Source organism: Eptatretus burgeri, chromosome 1 (assembly GCF_056783735.1).
Source record: "Eptatretus burgeri isolate ZD-2024b chromosome 1, Ebu_testis_v1, whole genome shotgun sequence".
In the NCBI taxonomy this organism is placed as follows: Eukaryota; Metazoa; Chordata; class Myxini; order Myxiniformes; family Myxinidae; genus Eptatretus; species Eptatretus burgeri.
In genome coordinates this window covers 120,458,109-120,474,503 of record NC_140961.1, presented here as the reverse complement: position 1 = coordinate 120,474,503, position 16,395 = coordinate 120,458,109, and the positions used below count along the sequence as shown (strand labels likewise).

General features: G+C 42.1%; 1 protein-coding gene across 3 annotated transcripts in view; it reads right to left on the bottom strand.

The window, feature by feature from the left end:
- Window positions 1-16,395, bottom strand: part of LOC147035293 (zona pellucida sperm-binding protein 3-like) — a 39,065-nt gene that overhangs the window by 15,685 nt on the left and 6,985 nt on the right. The window lies entirely within an intron of this gene.

Here is a 16,395-nt window from a genome sequence, read left to right as displayed (position 1 = left end):
CATTGTCCCATTTCAGGTGTGCACGTCATTGTCCCATTTCAGGTGTGCACGTCATTGATCATCCATTCATTCTTTCAGATGATTTTCGTTTCATTCTTCACGATCATTTCAGGTGTAATCCATTGTCATCGGGTTGTGTCTTTGTTTGACGAACGATAATGAGTGCACCGTCCACGTCACTTTTCAATACACGTCACTCGTTATGTTCATGGAGCTGTGTCGGGGTTGGGTTCGAATCTCGAGGCAGCTATAAACTGCCACCCTGCGTGTGGGTGTACGCATCGATGTGTCCGTCGTTAAAAGGAAGTACCTTAATTAAGCCGGAGGATCAGTCTGCTCGCACATAACCTCACTGGTTGGTGAAATTGTCGCATTTCGGTGTTTTTTTGTTTTTTTTGTTTTTTTATCCCCATCTGTCGATGTTTTGCACATTCTCTTGTCTGACAGCAGGCACTGCTGCTGATCGACAATCCCATGAGCAATGGAATTTTTTTTTTGTTTTTAAGTGTATTGTGAGGTTGGTTTCACGATTAAGGTGGCCGTCGTGAGATCTTAGGGAGATCTTAGGGTCTTGAGTTGTGGAGTTGGAGTCCTTTTTTTTAACTGTTGAATTAACACCAGGTGGGTTGACTCAGCTTGTCATCCTTCCGAAGTCGGCAAAATTAGCACGAAGCACCAGCTTACTGGTAACAGGGGCACTGCATCAGCGACGCAGCCATGCTCCCAAAAAAAATGATGCAACCAGCAGCTGTGAACAAAACGAGTGTGCTTCATTTGTCTTGCTGCTTAATGAACGATACGGCTGGGCTATCTATCTATTACGTATGCAATTAAGATGAAGTTTTTGGTTTTTTTTCAACGCTGCGTCTCACTTTGTACACAAACAGTCCATTCCTCCCTTCCCTTCCTGAATATAGAAAAGCAGGGACGTGGTGTCTGTGAGATTTCAAACCACGCAACCACAGACACCACCCCCTGCAGTTTTTTTTTGTCATTTGTTTTTAAGCTCAGCCATCTCAATGAAGTAGTTCGTGCGTGAGGATGATTGGATGAATGTTGGTTGGGAGTTCAAATCAAAAAAAAATTATTTGATGCAAAGGATTTTATTTTTAAAAGGAAGCATCCTTCTATCCTTCAAGCATCTCTGAAAAGATATTTTGATCAAGTGCACATGCATATTACCGAAATGTTAACAATTTAGTAACAGCAATGAACATTCAACACTTGTAGTGTCAAATTACTAGCATATAGGTATTTTAACTAATCACCGATTACCCCTCCCCTCGTTCGTCTCCCTCACCCTCAAAACTTCCCACCAACTTACACCGAGACCTCCACTTGATGCACACACATTATAATGTGCTTTAAAGTAATTTCTCGTTTGTGCAAAGTGGATGATGAAATGTAAACGTGAATGACAACACCTTTGAATACAGGTGTATTTAAAAAAACAAAACATTCTGAACGGAGGTGGAATGCTTTCTGAACGACAATACAGCCTTTCCTTTTGAGTCAGTTCTGAAGGAAGTGACATAAAATAGTAGTGGTGTGGCTTAGGGTGATTGATAATTATCGTTACAGGACGAACAAAAGTGCCAAACTTTGTATATGGCTTATTTTGGCCATAGGAAACAAATTTAGAAGGGGAGCCCTGATGAAATAATCTCGGTACGCGATCAGCGCAGTAAAATCCAAGATTGGCACCAACGAAAATTTTAAAATCACATATCTCTGGTTCTGGAAGTGCTATCAACATAAATTTGGTGTCAAAATAGGGGTTTTTAGGGTCAAAAAACATTATTTTACACATATGAATGTCCTCTGCCAGCTTATTTTGTCATTATGACATATATGACTTCAAAAATAGAACTTTTTCTTTAATATATTAGTTTATTTATACAGGATATCAATACATGTGTAATTCCTGAACAATATATTATGATTCAGACTATAAGTCAATCAATATACCAAAATAAGCAGCACAACAACTGATATGAGTTGGCTTTCTTTCCTTTCATGGAAGTGATGTATCCCTCTAAGTTACATTTACATTTGCACAGAGGAGTGCAGCTGAGGTTGGCCTTGCCACACTTACAGTGTGAACAGTCACCCTCACAACAACATTTGATCAGCTCTCTACAAGTTTTGGATACTTTGGGGATAGTGATCCATGTTGACACCCAAGTGTCATTGATTTTGCTCCATCCAAAATCTTGGGGATCTGGACACACCATCTGTACCTCAGTACTTTGTGTCCAAATTCCAGATTAGTATACTGCTCTGCGGGCATGTTGAAGCAAAGCATCCTAGAAAATGAGAAATATTTAGATCACTATTTGTCCAAAAAACAACACCTTTAACAAATTATCATAATTTTTTTATAATTTCAATTACCTGCGTTGGTGGCAATTTGTCCATTGTCCGATTTTTGTGGCAGAATATGTCAAGCCGAGCTTCATTAACATTCTCCAGGGGGCTGGTTTTGTCATAGATGATGATTGCAAGCCTTTCAAGCTTTTTGAAGTGAGGAGATGATGTATCAAGAGGGTGGAAAGGATGCTCAACCAGGTATGAATGTGTTTCTGTCACTTCACTGTACGACTGCCAGGCCAGCCAGGTTGATTTTTTGCCTCTTTCTTGAAAAGACGATGTCGTATCACACCCAGTGAATGTGTGGTACATTGGCATTGCCTGGGATTTTTGCAGTCCAAGACTGGAACAGATTCTGTTGATGCTGTAGTATCTGAACTTCTTTCCCATTCCAAAGGCCACCCATATATCAGCCTTAGGTTGGACTATCTGGAGACAATGGTATTTGCCAATTAGTGTCACAACTACATCGGTGTCCACATTACGGACTTCAACTGACTTTGCCCCATGCGCAAAAGCATTCTGAATGTGGACCAGTATTCGAGAATCTGCCTCCTCGTGGTTGCAATCCAACATGTCTTCATCACAGCCCAGTGATGTAACTGACTCCCATAAAGCAAGCAAAGTACATACTGCATTCAGCATATTAACTTGATTGAATATAAACTCAATTATAATCCTTGAATTTATCATATTATCTGTAATGGTGTGTTAATAAACCTACTTGACGTGATGTGTATAGCTTTGTTGGGAGGGCATATTATTTCACCAGCCTTATTCAAGAGGAAGTCGAACAGTTCCTTTTAGTTCGTTACATTCCGAAGAAAGTCTCGCCAGTTGGTGGGCAGTTTTGCCGGGCCAGAGACTTTCCTTCTCATGCCTTTTCCTCGTTTCTCTCTCGTGGAATCCTTCAAACTGCCAGGAAGATACGTATCCCAAACAATGTCGACCCTTTTGCTGCTATCTAGCTGCTTTGACACGTATGGAAAGAAGACCTTGCTGCTATATTCTTCAAATGTGCTGACGGCATTAGTCGGCAGACAATGGACAATGACAGCACCGTCCAAAACTTTACAGTCAAAGTTAATAGGTGGTTCAGGCTGACCTGGTTCCTCCAAACATTTCAAGAGTTCAGACTTTGTGCCTGTCAGATAGAGTCTACCCAGATCTGACAGAGATTGAGGGAAGGACTGCACTTCATGTGAAAAAAAAATCCTTCAAGTCACCCTCATGGTTGTTGTTGATATGCAGTCTAAATGTATTATATTTTACAAATTCACTTGTTATAATAGTTTCAGCTTACTTACAATTAATGTTGGTCAACCCATCCTTGCATGTATCAACTGTAACTTCATCTTGGGTGTGGTAGAGAAGTAGGTCAGATGAGGTGCCACGAAATGTTATCACACAAACAAAAAGGCTTTAAAGACACTCCTGGCATTGAAGCTGTATGTTGAATAGTATTACTTATGTTTGTTTCTAATGTCCATCAGTTATAAATTTGCTCATTTGTATTAATACTTCAAACTAGTGTTAATGGTATGCATTTGGAAAGCTTATCCTCATTATTTCTGACAATATGCATTAAGATAATCAATGTTTTTGATTTAAAAAAAAATCATAAAAATATTGAAAAAACAATTTTTTTGCTTGAAATGCACAAAATAAAATTCCTGGACCCAGAAAACCCATATTTTAACACAAAATTCATGTCAATAGAACTTCTGTAGCCACAGATATGTGATTTTTCATTTTCCTGGAGGCCATCTTGGATTTTGCTGCATATATCGCATACCATGAATATTTTATCGGGGCTCCCCTTCTAAATTTGTTTCCCATGGCCAATAGAAGCGTCATGCAAAAGTTGGCGCTTTTGTCCGCCCTGTAACGATCGTCTTGAAAATTGACCCTAAGCCACCCCACTATAGGGGGTCCATGTCCGTCCGTCCGCAATCAATTTTTCGATCATTATTCTGCAACCTGTGGTCAGAATGACTTGAAACTCGGAGGGATGATACTTGGGGAGATGCCGCAGAACCTCCCATAAATAAAATTTCAGATTTTTCACCAATTGACTTAGTTAATTAGTCTCATCAATTAATCTTCAAAGTCCAAAAACTCGTAGACTGTTCATCGTTTTTGCTTCAGGTTTGGTATAATGGTTCTATGGAACAATGTCTAAAGCTTGCCTGAGCGTTTTTTCCGAATTTTTGTCCAGCAGGAAAGATAATGAGTATGAAGTTCATTAGGGCCAATGAATTTTCAAAGTCCTAAAACTCCAAGAGTATTTGTAGTTTTTGCTTTTTGTATGGTATAATGCTTCTATGGAACAATGTCTACACCTTATCACAGCGTTTTTTTCTGAATTTTTGCCCAGGAAGAAAGATAGAGTCTTATTGAGTATGATGTTCATTAGGACCAGAATAAAAACAATGAATGTTAATGAATATATCCTATTTCGATGAAGTCGGAATTGACCAGGGTCCACAGGCTGTATTTTTTTTTTTACATGATATGATAGTCTGGTAGTCTGGTAGTGGAGCACACACACACACGCACGCACATACACACACATACACACATATACACACACATGCATATACACATACACACACACACACACACACGACTGTTTATATCAGTCAAACAGCCACTGAGCTTTGGGGGAAGTGTCGTCACTTCCAGGGGCACTCTGGATACCAGCGATGCCACAATCATGGCGCACCCCTTTTGACCCCACACCCTTTCTCACCACACTTAGTAGAGTGCTTCCCTCTGCCAGGCTCAACAGTTTACGTTTTGCATCCCACTGATAGGCCGGATCTGAATCCCACCCTGAACCAAAATCAAATCGGCTTGCTCTTGTCACCTACCCAACTCATCCACCTGATTTTGTCATAACTCGTCCACAACTTTATGAAATATCATGCTATGCAGTGCCTTCAGAAAGTATTCACACCCCTTGACTTTTTTCACTTATTGTTGTCTTGCAGCCTGAATTTAAAATCGATTAAATTTAAAAACTTTTGTCACCGATCCATCCAAAATACCCCATAAAGACAAAGTGAAAACATGTTTTTGGAAATTTTTACAAAACAATTAAATATGAAAAGCTGAAAAGTCTTGCATCAAGAAGTATTCAACTCCTTTGCTATGACATTTCAAATTGAGCTCAGGTGCATCCAATTTCCTTTGATCATCCTTGAGATGTCTCAACAACTTGATTGGAGTCCACCTGTGTCTAATTCAATTGACTGGACATGATTTCAAAAGAAACACACCATTCTACATCAGGTTCCACAGTTAACAGTGCATGTTAGAGTACTGACCCCTGTTGCATGGGCATGGGTACTCTTCCATGAAGTCCAAGGAACTGTCGAGTTGAGAACCCCAAGATAGAATTATGAGGAGGCATAGATCTGGGGAAGGGTATAAAACAATTTCTGGAGTGTTGAATGTTCTCATGAGCACAGTGAGCTCCATCATTAGGAAATGGATAGAATATGGAACTACCTGGACTCTTCCTAGAGATGGCCGTCCAACAAAACTGAGCAACCAGGCATGAAGGACCTTAGTCAGGTAGGTGACCAAGAACCCAATAACCACTCTGACAGAACTACAGATTTCCTTGGCTGAGATGGGAGAACCTGCCGGAAGGACAACAGTCTCTGCAGCACTTTGCAAATCTAGGCTTTATGAGAGAGTGGCCAGATGGATACCACTCCTGAGAAAAAAGACCACGATAACATGCCTGGAGTTTTCAAAATGGCACGTGAAACAGTCTGACACCACAAGGCAAACTTTCTGTGGGCTGATGAGATGAAATTTAACTCTTTGGCCTGAATGCAAAACACAACATCTGGCAGAAGTCGTGCACAGCTCATCACACATCTGCCACCATCCCAAACATCAATAGATCAATAGATCTATAAGTTTGGACAGTATAAACAGGCCTTCACCAGAGTCACAGCCTGGTGTTGGCTTAGCGGTTAGGGTGGTGGCTTGGGATCCTAGGGTACTAAGTTTGAGCCTTGTTGGTTACTGAATTAACACTAGGGGGTTGACTCAGCCTGTCATCCTTCTGAGGTCAGTGAAATGAGCACCAGTATGCTGGTAATAGGGGCACTGCATCAGCGGCATTGCTGTGCCCCTAACCAATGATGCAACCAGCAGCCAAAAAGGCAGCACATGATAGGCACCAGAGTCATAGTTTGTTTCACTGTCAGTAGGTTCAAGCTGTGCAGGGTATGATTTATTTTGTTGGGAATTGGATCGAATCCTCAGTTTGACATTTAAGAAATTCTCTGCTTTCCATCTCAAACATAAGATGGTCATATTCCCACGAACACAGATCTTTTCCAGCTGTCGTGAAGCATGCAAAGGCCGATTCTTACGAAAATACAAATTGCCCTCGGGGCATAAGACAAACAAATCCACAATGGGCCATTGAGCAATAATGGACCCGAGCGCACTTCAGTAAACTGATGAAACAGTTCATCAAACTATGGTGTATCGTGGTCGAATCTGGCTATGTGGCTTGGAATTCTTGGGTCCTGAGTTCAAGCCCTGTTGGCTGCTGAATTAACACCAGGGGGTTTACTCAGCCTGTCCTCTTTCTGAGGTTGGCAAAATGAGTACCAGTGTTGCATGCAGCCAAAAGGCTGCACACCAAGGGAAGGGTTACTGATGGATTTATTAAATCTGGTATTGGTATGGCACAGGCATGGGCCGAATAGCCTCCTCCTGTGCAAAATTTCCTTGTAATTCCTTGTTATGTTCTTGTATACTGCCTGGGATTTTCCCAGGAGCGATTGAGTGGTATCTTTTGTCAATATTGCATGTTGATGTTGCAATGATTTGTTGTATTAATTCAAATAAGGGAAAGCGGTCCAAGCACATTTTGCAATGCCAAAGATTTGTATATTCATATGAAACCATAAGGCCAACATTTCCCAATTTGTCAAGCAGGAAATATTAAAACACATTTCATGCAATTTCCCCCGGCAATATCGGGTACTTTGGCTGATATATATATATATATATATATATATATATATATATATATATATATATATATATATATATATATATATATATATATATATATATATATATATATATATATATATATATATATATATGTATAAATTTAAAATGTGTGTGTATATATACATATGTATATATACACACACATTTTAAATTTTTTAGGGCCACCTTAAAAAAAAAAAGAGCGCAAAAATTTTAGGGCCACCTTACTCACCATTCGACTGAGGTGTGGAGTCTCAAGTTTCGTTAAAATCGGGCAACAAAAAAATTATTTAAAAAATCAATTCCCAATTCAGTCAAGCACTTGTCGGGAGTATTTGATCAATGCAAACAACCTCAGTGGTATAGTTCGCTGGAGCTATGTTCTCTTTTTGTTGAAATTGTTTTTATTCATCAACCACAGTCACAACGCGAACCCAACGGGTTCACGGGTCGTCTAGTGTACCATAAATCGATGATTTATTTATTTATTTTTGGAAACATTGTTGAGGCTCGTATGAGAGCTAACATATCAAAATGTAATTTTTTCACAATGCTGCTGCTGCTGCTGCTGCTGCTGCTGCTGCTGCTGCTGCTGCTGCTGCTGCTGCTGCTGCTGCTGCTGCTGCTGCTGCTGCTGCTGCTGCTGCTGCTGCTGCTGCTGCTGCTGCTGCTGCTGCTGCTGCTGCTATTTGCCACATATTTTCGCTGCTCCTCGAGTTGCTTTGACTATTCATAATTATAGTTATACTACTCCAGTTCTATAAGTATTTTTGTTTTGTTTTGGTTATCTGAAGCAAGTTGGTTCATTTTCTTATTCTATTTTCGGGTTTTGGTTTTTTAATTAGACCTTTTGTGTTGAGGCCTAGCTGCATGGCGCAGACGCGCCCGTGTCGGACTAGTTTGCCATGCCCGACCTGTGGCGTTATTGATAAAATATCGTTCTTGAATTCCTTTTGTTTTTTGCTGAATGACCCTTTACCGTGGTAAATAGCACAAGATTGCGAATGAGCTGAGTCTTGTTTGTTTCAAACGAGTTTCTTTAAAAACCGCGTTTTTCAACGTTTGGTTTGCTTTCTGAAAATCCTGATTGTTTTTCAACGTTTGTTTTCCTTCAGGTTAATTACACTGTCCTTTATTACTTCAGCAAAACTTCGTGAACAGTTCTGTTTGTAAAATATATGTAGTACTAGACTACCTGTGAACCCGTTGTGACAGCAGTTGATGAAAAAAAAAATCATTTCAAGAAGAAAAAAAGATAGCTCCAGCGAACTATACCGCTAAGGTTGTTTACATTGATCAAATTCTCCTGAAGAGTACTTGACTGAATCGGGAATTGATTTTTTTTATAATTTTTTCGTTGCCCAATTTTAACGAAGCTTGATACTGCACACCGCAGGAGAATGGTGAGTAATGTGGGCCAAAAGTTGTGCTATCTTGTACCGTTTTGGCTGTATTTCAGGAATATACATACATACATACATATATACAAGATGAGAGTTTAAGTAATATATAGAAGATAAACATGCCTATGAATCGTGAATGGGCTGGAGTTGCTATGAACTGTTCAGGCCAAGCAAGTGAGAGCAGCTCTGCACATTCATTTTAGGCGTTGACAAGGAAGCATGGAGTGAGATAGGAGATGGGACGAGCTAGCCAAATGGAAGCATATGTTAAGGCAATGACTAATATTGTTGACCCATCAACAATAGTTGCAACCTCGAAAATGTATGGAAGGGCCATGTTCTTCCTCAAATCCGAAGCTGACGCAAATTAGGCGATACAGAAAAGGATTGTTGTGGGAGGATATGTACAAGATGAACCACTCACGAGTCTTGGTACACGGATTACCTTGTCCAACATACCTCCTTTCATGGCCGATAATGTCCTTGTGCCTTTCTTGGAGCGAATGGGAGTGCTAAGATCACCTATCAGGCCTGTGTCTCCAGGTTATCGTGAGCCTGCCCTACGTCATATCCTGTCTTTCAAAAGACAGGTCTCAATAGAATTGAGAAACGACACGGAATGTGAGGAATCCTTTGTTATTCCTTTTGAAGGGAAGAGTTACAAGATATTTTATATGACTAATGAGCCTTGTTGTTGTGTATGTCAGGCAAAGTATTACATGAGAGCAGACTGCCCTACTATCTTAAAATAAGTATCTAGTCCTCAGTACCCTGACACACTGAAGGAAAAGGCGAGTGTCATTCCAGAAGCTTCTGTATTGTCTACTCATCCTGGCCCTTCTTCTGCTGAAGATCAATGGCAGACAGTGAGGTTCGGGAAGGGGAAGAGAGGACAGAAGTGAAAATCAGAACCTGAAGACAAAGGGACTGCTGATTGAACTGACATTGAAGATGCAGCTGACAAGGACTTGAAGCGATCCGCAAGGTCAAGTGTTTTGGAGGAGACAGAACTTGTGACCCAATTGGTGCAAATGGAATATGAGGAAGATGCTGTTCCTGAAGTTACAGATCATGGGAAGTCTTTGCTGCCAGATACACCCAAAGACCTGTTGAGTGAAAAGAAGATGGATCATCCATGAACAAGCCTGGCATGGTAATGAAGAATGACTCTGTGGCATCTCCTGACCTGTCAGAGTCAAATGAGACTGACATGTTCGTCACTAACACAGTACATCCAGACAAACCGCCAACAACTGAAATGAGAATTCATCATAACTCAATGATTGATGCATCCAAAGCAGCAGTTCTGCATTAAAGGACCTCCACTGAAGCAGGAAAAGATACTGCAGAACCCCTTTTTGTGGTGACAGACAGGCAGAAGATCCTGTCTTGCAAGAGCCAAAGGCATTACCTGCACTGACCAAGGTCTTGAGTGCTGCTACAACGTCCACAGTAGATGTAGACAGTGAAGTCAAGCACAGTTCTACCGGAGCACCTCAAATGGATGATCTCCCTGTCCCTACCATCAAAGCATCTTCAATCCCTACAGCTTTGCCAAGCGGAGAAGCAAGGACTGCTTCGTTAGTACCAACGGAGTGTTCATCTGTGCCAACAGGAGAAGGTGCAAAGTCAGTTTTAAGTGATGACAAGGGAGAAGTTTTGTCTTGCAATGCAGATGTACCAAAGGAGAAAGACCATGAGCTCCCAGACAGCGAAGATGAGGTGAGCATCGGTGACTGGGAAGGGGATCAAGGATCGTTAACGGGCATTGAATCGGAACTGCCCTCAGGGCATCATTTGTGTATTCCTGGCCATGAAATATTCGAGTTGCTTGAGCAAAGTTTGCACAGTCAGAAGAAAGTTGAAACTGCTCTAAAGCAGTTGAAAGATTATAAAACACTCATGCATTCCCTGCATATACTGAGGAGAGATGGACAAAAAAGCAAGACTTCATGTTCGGCTGAGCAAGTCCGAGTTGGGAAGTTTCTTGCAAAGTTGATAAGTTTTTGGGGCTAAGCATGAGTTGGCTTAGACTGTATTTCTCCTTCTATAACTCTCATTATATGTAATGACAGCATTATGTTTTCTCGGGTAAGAAGGTGGATGTGGATGTGGATGCATGTGGCACTTTGTGGAACGGCCTCCCTGAAGTGACTCCAGAATACAAAGAGCGACTCGAAGCTCCATTTTGTCTGGAAGAATTAACAATTGCCCTGCATAGTCTGTCGCTGGATAAGTTCCCTGGAGTGGATGACTTGTCTTTTGAATTTTACACCAAAGTATGGCATTTGATCGGACTTGACTTCCTCAGTGTTGCTCAGGAAGCATGTGACGCAGGTCAAATCCCACTGTCTTGGAGGCGAGCAACCTTGGCTTTGATTCCTAAGGATGGTGATTTGAGAGACATAAGGAACTATCGGCCAGTATCTGTGTTGTGCGTGGACTACAAATTCATGAAAAAAAATGCTGTCAAATCGTCTGGGACTGGTGTTAACAAAATCAATCAGCCCTGACCAGTCATACACCATCCTTGGCAGAATAATACTTGACAACATATCCCTGGACAGAGACGTAATACAGTATGCGGACAAGACTCAGACTGAAGTTGGATTCCTTTCCTTGGATCAAGAGAAAGCTCTTGACCAAATGAACCATGATTACCTCTTTGAGACCCTGCTAACTTTTTGGGTTGGGGAGGAGATACGTAGGCATGATCCAGACATTGAACATATTGGCAGAATCCTAGTTAAAGCCAATGGTCACTTGCTTGCCCCCTTTACATTCAAAAGAGGAATAAGACAAGGATGTCCCTTGTCCGGCCAACTTTATTCCCTATGCATCGAACCCTTCCTTTGTTTGATGAGGTGAAGGCTAACTGGCATGGTGGTACCAAACAACAGGCTCTCCCTCATACTTTCTGCATACGCAGACGACCCTTGTTTTTGCCAGCAGTGCAAGGGACAAGCAAGCCATTTATGATTGTCAGTGGGTTTACTCAACAGCATCGTCTGCTACAATAAATTGGAGAAAACGTTCTGGGCTTCTGATTGGATCAATGCAGATCACAGGGTTCTCAAAACCTTTTCAGGAATTGACATGTAGTCGCAATGAGCTAAAATATTTGGGGGTGCATTTGTCCACTTCAAGTGGGTGCTCACCACTTGTTAACTGGAATACTTTTAGGGGAGAAGACAAGAAGCAAAGTTGAGAGACTCGAGTGGGCTGCTAAAAGTCCTGTCAATGAGAGGGAAAACACTCCTCATTAAACAATTTATCATTCCAAAGTTGATGTTCAAGATCTCTTGCAAAAGCATTCCAGAGGAGTTTCTGGTTGAGATGCAGAGGAAGTTGTTGGACTACTTTTGGAATGGCAAACACTGGGTTTCCTTGGGCATTATTAGCTTGCCATTGGATGAATGTGGACAGTCTTTTCCCTGCCTTTGAAGCCACTACTACACATCCAGGCTGAAGACCATACAACGCTACCTGTCTGTGAATCCTGCACCGCAATGGTGTTCACTGGCATCATACTTTTTCAGCAAAGTGTTCAACCTTGGGTACAAAAGGCACATTTTTACCATTACTTCATACAACCTGTCAAGTTCGACATTGTTTTTCTTTTATAACGAAATGCTGAGGGCTTGGCATGTTGCTGACAAAAAGAACAGATCCTTCTCCAAGCAAAGACTTCTTTGAAGAACCACTCTTTCTCAACCCTCTTCTGCAAGGCCCAACCCTGGCTTTATGCTCGTTAAGAAGGAAGCTCTTGACTGGTAATATCTCCACAGTCGGAGACCTTCTGTACAATAGGAAGAGAGGCCTTCTCTCATCAGAGGAACTCGCAGCGAAAATGGGCCTACAGACAATTAGGATCACCTCAAGGATACTCCAAGAGGTTAAAATGTCTTTGCCTCCTGATTGCTTGGCATACCTAGAGAATCCCAATGAGGGTGATGGAACTTTGCAGATGTCCAGCAGCAACTTAATGGACTTTAAAATCGAACCACGACATTGCGAGCCCCCTGGCGCAGTTAAAAGTCCTTCCGTGGGCTGTCAACAAAGAACATATACCTGCTGGTCATGCACTCGCTCCACTACATGGCTCTTGCAACCCGACGGGATACTCCCTGGCGTGAAATTCTTCAACTTACTTTTCAATGTCATCCATGTTGGGGTTCACTTTATCTTCACCCAACGCCAAGAACAATGGTGGACTTAAGTTGGAGATTGCCGCATGGTGCCTTAATCTCTGGAGCCATGATGCGGCATTTCACAAACGTTCCAGAGGAATGCTGCTTTTGTGGTGAAAGAGAAAAGGTATTTCACATGTACCTACAATGTCGCCATCTTCAGCCAATTTTCTTGCTGATGAAAAACTTACTTTTGCACTTCTGGTTTCACTTCTCACCAACGCTCTTCATCGTCGGACGCCCATTTTAAGAAGCAGAGAAAGTCACGAGATCTCCTTGTAAACTTTGTTTTAACTTGTGCAAAGATGGCAATGTATAAAACTAGGAAGGCAAAAATTGAGAGGAATGTGGTGGAACTCAGTGCTGTGAGCCTGCAAGGCTTGATACGCTCACACGTTGTCTCAGAATATAAGGTGACAGAATATGGTAACACTGTTCAAAATTTTAAGGAAACTAGGACCACAAACGCAGCACTTTGTAGCATCTCTCCACAAGGAACTTTGCTCTTATCTGTATAAATGTGGTATTTTAGTGTTTTGTTTTTTCTTCCCCTCCCTTTCTCTCTTGGTGCTGCTTTCTCTTAAAATACACCACCATACCTACTGCAGTCCTGACTGTGTAGTCGCAGAGGTGAGAAGAGCAAGCGACATTAAATAGAATTGTGGAAATTCTAACAAAAGCACTACCACTACTTCTTTCACGGACACAATTATTCCCAGGTTCTTGAGTCGGCTGAGGAACGTTTATGCTCCAAGACTTTCACGAACTTGCTGGCCAAGCCTGAAGGTTTAACTCAAGATGTTTTTGGCAGGAACTTGTAATTTGCTGAAGGTTCTGGCGGTATAACTGATGTTCCACTTTGCGGAATACACCATGCGATCATTAATTTCCACCAACTGATTCTGGCAGACAGGACACCCAGCATAATGTCCATCCAATGGGACTGATACAGTGCCCTGCCTGCAAAGCTTTAATCAGACAGATATTTTGCTCTGACGAAGGGTTAACGCCCGAAACGTCAGCTTCTCCTGCCTTCTTACAACGGTAAGCATTCTTCGATCAACATTTCAATCCATGGAGTGAGCTTTACTATTGCTGAGAGTTGGGGCAGTTGTGGAAGTTCAATGGAAGCTTTAATATATTCCAATGAACTCCTGCCTGATGAGTACTGAGTCGTGAGAAGAAGAATGTGAAGCACGGGGTGAAACTGATAATCAGCATTTTTAGAAATGACCAAAAAAAAGATGACATTTTTTTGCAGTGATCAGATTGTCTAACGGAGACATTTTGATGACCCATGAAATACCAAGCAAATTGATGTTCAGACTTCGACCAACAGCAATGGTCTTTTCTACTCTCGAGTAGAAAGAAAGAATTGATTGACTTTCTCTTTATTCTTTCTTGCTATGCTTGTAATATGTACGTTTGATGGCTGTGGTTCTTCTTGTTTCTTCATGAGAAGCGATAATCCCCTTGGAGGACTGGTTCCTGGTCGTCATTCTTCAAGGATAATGCTGAACAAGCTGTTGCTGACGATCTACAGAATCCTGAACAAGACTGTTTGGAATGGGTGAATGTTTGCAGCGGGCGGCATCCCGCGTTAAGCGCTCCACAGGCGCTGCACACTCCTCGGGTTACGAACTATTCAGGGACACAGAGGACTATTTAAAACTGAGACCCCATGAACCCATTCACCGTGGAACAAGCTCAGCAGGATGTTGCTGGCGTGGTCGATGAATGTGGGGAAGGTTTCGTGATTATGTCGTTATACAGCAGATTGATACGGAAAAATTATTTGACGTCTCTACGGTCTGATTACCTCATATTGACCTTTTTCTGTGTCTGTCATTTCCTGCATTGAGCATTTCTCTGACAACCACATGTTGTTTTTTTTCTTTCCTTCAACACATCATATCAAACCTCTTGTGTTTCTTTGTTATCTCGTCATACCTCATTATGTTCATGAAGCGCAAGAGGTGTTTAAAAAAATTAATATGCACCTTTACACACCTCCTCTCCACATACACCCACTCTTCACTCTAGATAAACTCCCACACACACCCACTCTTCACTCTAGATAAACTCCCACACACACCCACTCTTCACTCGAGATACACTCCCACACACACCCACTCTTCACTCTAGATAAACTCCCACACACACCCACTCTTCACTCGAGATACACTCCCACACACACCCACTCTTCACTCGCGATATACTCCCACACACACCCACTCTTCACTCGAGATATACTCCCACACACACCCACTCTTCACTCGAGATATACTCCCACACACACCCACTCTTCACTCTAGATAAACTCCCACACACACCCACTCTTCACTCGAGATATACTCCCACACACACCCACTCTTCACTCGCGATATACTCCCACACACACCCACTCATCACTCTAGATATACTCCCACACACACCCACTATTCAATCTAGATATACTCCCACACACACCCACTCTTCACTCGAGATATACTCCCACACACACCCACTCTTCACTCGAGATATACTCCCACACACCCACTCTTCACTCGAGATATACTCCCACACACACCCACTCTTCACTCTAGATAAACTCCCACGCACACCCACTCTTCACTCTAGATAAACTCGCACACACACCCACTCTTCACTCGAGATATACTCCCACACACACCCACTCTTCACTCTAGATAAACTCCCACACACACCCACTCTTCACTCTAGATAAACTCCCACACACACCCACTCTTCACTCGAGATACACTCCCACACACACCCACTCTTCACTCGCGATATACTCACACACACACCCACTCTTCACTCGAGATATACTCCCACACACACCGACTCTTCACTCGAGATATACTCTCACCCACGCCCACTCTTCAGTCTAGATATACTCCCACACACACCCACTCTTCACTCAAGATATACTCCCACACACACCCACTCTTCACTCTAGATATACTCCCACACACACCCACTCTTCACTCAAGATATACTCCCACACACACCCACTATTCAATCTAGATATACTCCCACACACACCCACTCTTCACTCGAGATATACTCCCACACACACCCACTCTTCACTCGAGATATACTCTCACACACGCCCACTCTTCACTCTAGATATACTCCCACACACACCCACTCTTCACTCAAGATATACTCCCACACACACCCACTCTTCACTGTGCATATACTCCCACACACCCACTCTTCACTGTGCATATACTCCCACACACACACACTCTTCACTACAGATATACTCCTACAGACCTCAAATCTTCACTCGAGATATACTCCTACGTAACTCGCATCTTCACTCAAGATATATTCCGAAATACCTCTAATCTTCACTCTAGATATACTTCAACATACCTCTCATCTCACTCAAGATAAAC